Source organism: Orycteropus afer, unplaced genomic scaffold (genome assembly GCF_000298275.1).
Source record: "Orycteropus afer afer isolate SDZICR_OR568_19922 unplaced genomic scaffold, OryAfe1.0 scaffold00005, whole genome shotgun sequence".
Classification (NCBI taxonomy): Eukaryota; Metazoa; Chordata; class Mammalia; order Tubulidentata; family Orycteropodidae; genus Orycteropus; species Orycteropus afer.
In genome coordinates, this window is record NW_006921592.1 from 30111238 (window position 1) to 30117237 (window position 6000).

The following is a 6000-nucleotide window of genomic DNA, read 5'->3' on the forward strand; positions in this document are numbered from 1 at the left end:
TCTGAGGAGCATCTGGAGGAACTTGAACCTCCAACCTTTAGGCTAGCAGTGAGCATGTTAACAGTTCACATCACCCAGGGGCTCCGGGTTTCCTCGGTAGTCCTCCACACATACCACAGAGCAACAGATCTGCTTCATATTTAAAATTAAACCTTTTCTAGAAGGCTCTCCAAATCTTCCTAAAAGATTTAACATGACATATTCTCTGTCTTTTAATTATACATTTTATTCTTCTTGTTAGCTGCTGAGTTGATTCTGATACATAGTGACCCCATGTGACAGAGTAGAACTGCCCTGTAGGGTCTTCTAGGCTGTCACCTTTATAGGAGCAGATTGCCAGGTCTTTTCTCCTGTGGAACTTACTAGGTGGGTTGAAACCACCCACATTTTGGTTAGCAGCCAAGTGCTTAACTTTTGTGCCACCAGGGCTCCTTAATTATACATTTACACTTTTCTCAGGATCATAAGCTCCCAAGTGGCTGCCATCATGACCTGATTATCTTTGAACCCCTGGAGTCTGTCCCAGCACTCAGCATATGGAAGGTACCTGGTAAGGGGCTTGTTGGTAATGCTAAGATACTTACAAAAATAGTGTGAAGAAGAGGCATGTACAGAGCCACCCTTCCCATTGCACCTGGAATTTAGAGTAATCTGAGGCCAGATTCTGCTTAGTCAAACCCAGCATCTGTAGCTGCGTTTCTCAGAATAGCCCAGGAAAGAGAAAACAGAGGCTCATGCCAAGTCTGTTGATGGCGAGGATGACAACTCCATATGCTAAGAAGCAGGAAGTCCCAGTTGCGCTGTTTGTACTTAGTCCTGGACGCTGAACTAATGGAAGAGAAAAAGATGAAGCATGTCAGACACTGCCTTCTCTTCATCTCCCCTTCCCCATCAGACCAAAAAGAGAGGAAGTTAGAGTGTTAAAAATCAAGGTAGCATAATTATGATTTTTTGAAAATAGCTATCAGTATTAGATAGATGCTTATTGCATCCAAGGAAAGGTAATTTGCAGCTCCTAGTGGAGAAAGGCTTTCAGGCCCATAGTTTGTATCAGTGTCTTCATTCTAAAATGGACTCTTCTGAGCACTGGAAGCATTCTAGTTGCTGAATATACCAAGAAGTAAGATGTGAAACCAAAAAATAAACAAACAAAACCCATTACTATTGAGCAATTCTGACTCATAGTGACCCTGTAGGACAGAGTGGCACTGCCTATAGTTTCCAAGGTTGTAAATATTTACAGAAGCAGACTGCCACATCTTTCTCCTGCAGAGAGGTTGGGTGGGTTTGAATTGCTAGCCTTTTGGTTAGTAACAGTATTGGTTCTGTAGTGCTGCTCTAACAGAAAAATACCACATACAGATGGCTTAACAAATAGGGATTTATTCTCTTACAGTTTAGGAGGCTAGAAGTCTGAGTTCAAACAGACGGACAGTTCTAGGGACTGGGCAAAGGCCCCTTGACCTTGGGCTTCAGCTCTGTCTCTTGCTCTCAGCCCACTGAAGTTGGAGACTTCTCTTAACTCAGGCAGCTGTTGGCTGCTGAGGCTGACAAACCCAAGGTCAACAAGTAAAATGGCACAGTCCCAAGATTATCAAGCAACATGGCAGGCCACTAGTTCAAGTTCAGAAACAGTCCCAAGATCAGGAGGCAACATGACAGACTGCTGAAAGAAGACTCAGCTAAATGCAGGGTCCAAGTGCGCCAAAAAGCTCAACACCTTTCTCAAAATGTCTTGTTATATTTTGGAAGCACGATCTATAGCCCTGAGGCAGCTACTCAGGTGCTCACAGTAGATTCCACCATGGAGTTAATTACCAGTCTCATCATGGGGAATTACTACATCCAGCTGCCCTGCCACTCAAAACCAGGCCCAACCAAGTTGACACATAACCTTAGCTACCACAATAGCCAAGTGCTTAACCACTGTACCACCAGAACTCCTTGAGATGTAGAACACTGCTGGTGATTTGTCAGTAACACACACACACACGCACACACGCACATCACAAAATAAAATACAATTTTAAAATCCACTCTAGTTTCCAAATGTCCTAGCTTGGTTATTCAAATATGCATATTTATTCAGTGCTTTTGAGAGCTTGAAAATGTGGAGGTCATGAGAAGCTGTGGACATATCTCTGGGGTATGCTATTTGCAGGCACTGGTCTGTGCGAGCCTAGAGCAGGGCCCCAGTGACAAGTTTTTGCCTTCCTGAAATAGATGTGTCATGGGAACCTGGATGGGACCCCTACTCTTCATCAGGGGCCTCTGTGACTTGGGTCAGCAGTTGAACCTTCTCAGAGAGCGTTTTTTCATCTATTGAGTTGATGCCTTTATGAAGGCTTTGTGCTGAGCACAAAACTTTTGTCTTTGTTCCTGTTTCTCTCTCATTCATATAACAAGGATCTGATCATTGTGAAAAAGACCCAAGAGGTTGGTCAAAGTGAACACATTGAAGGAGCATGTAGAGGAACTTGACCTTTTACTTTGACTGTAAAGGAAGTACTTGGAGGCTTTTATTTGAAAAACAAGACAGAACAAAACAGAATTAAAGCCTGGAACAAACTTACCTTAAGGACCTTTAGGGAGGCTTCTTTATCTTTACCTCAGGAACAAAGACGGCCGATTGCAATGTTTGATGGTCTGTGTAAAGGGCGGAGCCTTAAATACACATTTGAAGTCCATGCAGTCTACAGTTGATCAATGGTATCATTCGTCCAGTTGCCTTTGAAGCCTTACTTCCTTCTCTTTAGAGCCAACTCCATTCAGAATTGTGTTTTTCTGTCTCCATTTGAAAAAAAAAAAAAGAAACCCACGTACTATGAAGCTTGTACTGTTGTAGACACTGAAGATACAGTGGTGAACAAGACAGGCAAGGTCTAGCTCTCATGGAGCTCATGTTCTAGAAGAAGAGATGGGCAGTTAGTAGGTAAGCAAATAAATGATTTCAGAGAATTTGCAGGTGCTATGAAGATAGTGAAACAGAATGCTGTCATAGAAGTGTCTGGAGGTGGGGGAAGAAGCTATTTTAATTTGAGTAGCCATTTGGTTCTCTCTGAGGAGATGTTCAGTGAGTTTAGGCCTGAATGATAAGGAGATGGCAGCCGTAATTGCTTGATACTGAATTGGCCACTTGTGTTATTTCTGTTTTTCAGTTATAAAATTAAACTCAAATGTGAAATGGAGCAACCACTGCGGAATACAGTTTGGCAGGTCCTCAAAAAGTTAAACATAGAATTATTACCCGGCAGTTCCATGCCTAGGTATATACCCCAAAGAATTGAAAACAGGTATTTGAACTAATGTATATATATTGTAACATTATTCATGACAGCCAAAATCTAAAAACAACACAAATTTGCATCAACAGATGAATGTATAAACAAAATGTGGTTTACACATATAATGGAATATTAACCATAAAAAGGAACAAAGTACTGATATGTGTTGCAACATGGATAAACCTTGAGAACATGATGCTGAGTGAAGAAGCCAGACATAAAAGGCCACATATTGTATGATTCCACCTTTATGGCAAATCCATAGAGACAGAAAGCAGATGAGTGGTTGCCAGGGACTGAGAGGAGGAAGAAATGGGTGATGGCCTCCTAATGGGTACATGGTTTCCTTCTGGAGTGATGAAAATGTTCTGGAACTAGATGGGGTGATGGTGCCACAGCATCATGAAGGTGCATAATACCACCGAACTGTGCACATCAAAATGCTTAAAATGGTAAATCTTATGTGTATTTTACCACAATTTGAAAAAATGCAACCCAAGTGTGATACTTGGAACCGAGAGGCATTTATTTATATACACTTAAAAATATCCTGAAAACTACTTATATATCATTTGGTTTGGACTTTTATTTCAGAGAGGATGGTGAGAAAAGTTTTAATTGGCGTTATTTAGAGGTATTGCCTCTAAAAGGGAAACTTTCAGGTACTTATCAAGATTGTTGCTGTTAGGGGTTGCCAAACTGATTTCAACTCACAGCGACCCTGTGTGACAAATAGAACTGCCTCAGAGCCCATAGGGTTTTGTAGGCTATCATCTTTTTAGGAACAGGCCCTCATGGCACAGTGGTTAAGCACTCAGCTGGTAATGGAAAGATCAGTGCTTTGAACCCCACAGCTGTGGGAGAAAGACGAGGCAGTCTGCTTCTGTAAAGATTACAGGCTTGGAAACCCTATGGGGCAATTCTACTGTCCTGTTGAGTTGCTATGAATTGGAATTGACTCAATGGCAATATGTTTGGTTTAATATGTACAGGAGCAGATTGCCAGATCTTTCTCATGCAGAGACACTGGGTAGATTTGGCCTTACAACCTTTTGATTAGCAGCCAATCACTTAACTGTTGTGCCATCAGGGTTCCTTGTCAAGATAGTGTTGAAACAAATATAGGTATGCAAATGGACAAGTATGCACATCTCACCAAGAATCCATTCTTTAAAACCTAAATTAGTTAGAAGTGAGAGGGATGAGTTTTATGCTCACTCCCTCCCAACCCCACACTGCATTCTAATCTCTACTTGTTTTTCATATGTGAATAATAAGGCAAATCCAGCCTGTTTTAGGAAGAGAATTAACACTCTCAGCTTGTTTCCCCTCCATGTGGGTCTTAAGTGAAGAAAGAAGTCTCCAAGGATGGGGAGTGGGTAGGATGCTACTCCTTATCAAGAGTGCCAGCCCTGGGATTAAGACAGGTGGAGAAGATTTTGACAGGTCTCCCAAGACTAAGCTGAAGATGTGACCATAGATAAAAGTAACGACATGAGGGTAGGAAATGAACACTGGCCTGGCATTCAGAAGACTTTGTTATATTTCTTTGTGATTAAAAAAAAAATATATATATATATATATATATATATATAGTTTATCTTTTTTAAAATTTTTTTTAGGTGACAGTTTACACAGTGAATTAAGTTCCCATTTAACAATTTTTATACAAATTATTCCATATTGTTGGTTACAATTTTTATAATGTGTCAGCATTATAAAAATTCTCATTAATTCCATTCTGTTTGTTCTGTTGAATCTAGCTTCTCTTGCCCTCCCTGCCTTCTCATCTTTCCTTTTGTGTAAATGCTGACTGTTTGGTCTTACATATTTAATTGTTTAAGGGACATGTTGCTCACGGGTGATATTGCTTACTTTATAATCCATTCGATTGTTTGGCTGGAAGATGACCTCTCGGAGTGGTTCCAGTTTTATGTTCAAAGGGTATCATAGAGTGATAGTCTCGGGGGTTCCTCTAGTCTCTATCATCCAGTAAATCTGGTCTTTTTATGAGTTTGAGTTTTGTTCCACATTTTTCTCCCATTCTAACATAGACTTTCTGTTGTGTCCCTGGTCAGAACAGTTGGTAATGGTAGCCAGATACCAACTACTTTTCCTGTTCTTAGGTTAGAGGAGGCCGTGGTTCATGTGGGCTGTTAGTCCTGTGGACTAGTTTCCTCCTTGAATCTTTGGTTTCCTTCATTCTCTTTTGTTCTAGATAAGTAGAGACCAATGATTGTATCTTAGATGACCACTAGCAATCTTTCAAGAATCCAGGAACTTCTCACCAAAATAAGGTTAACTTTATGAACTATATTATGCTAACTGAAAAGTTATCACATGAGACTATGGTCCTAAGCCCTTCAACCCAGTTAACCAATTCCACAAGTTGTTTGGATGTGTCTAGAGGTCTCCATAACTGTGCCCCTATGAGCTTTATTGTATTTATGGATATATATACATATATATATAGGTTCAAACCCACCAGCCACTCCTTGGAAGGAAGATTGGGCAATCTACTTCCGTAGTGATAATGCCTTGAAAACCCAAGGAGAAGGGTCACTATGAGTCACATTTGACTCGATGGCAGTGAGGTTTTTTTTTTTTTTTTGTATATATGTGTATATGTGGGAGCTCTGGTAGCATAGTGGCTAAGGCACTTGACTGCTAACCAGAAGGCTGATGGTTCAAACCCACCAGCCACTCCTTGGAAGGA

The 6000-nt window shown here is 40.8% G+C and overlaps 1 protein-coding gene across 1 annotated transcript in view; it reads left to right on the forward strand.

Annotated features, from left to right (window-relative positions):
• GLIS3 (GLIS family zinc finger 3) overlaps window positions 1-6000 on the forward strand; it is a 650925-nt gene that overhangs the window by 297437 nt on the left and 347488 nt on the right. The gene's annotated exons all lie outside the window — the stretch shown is intronic.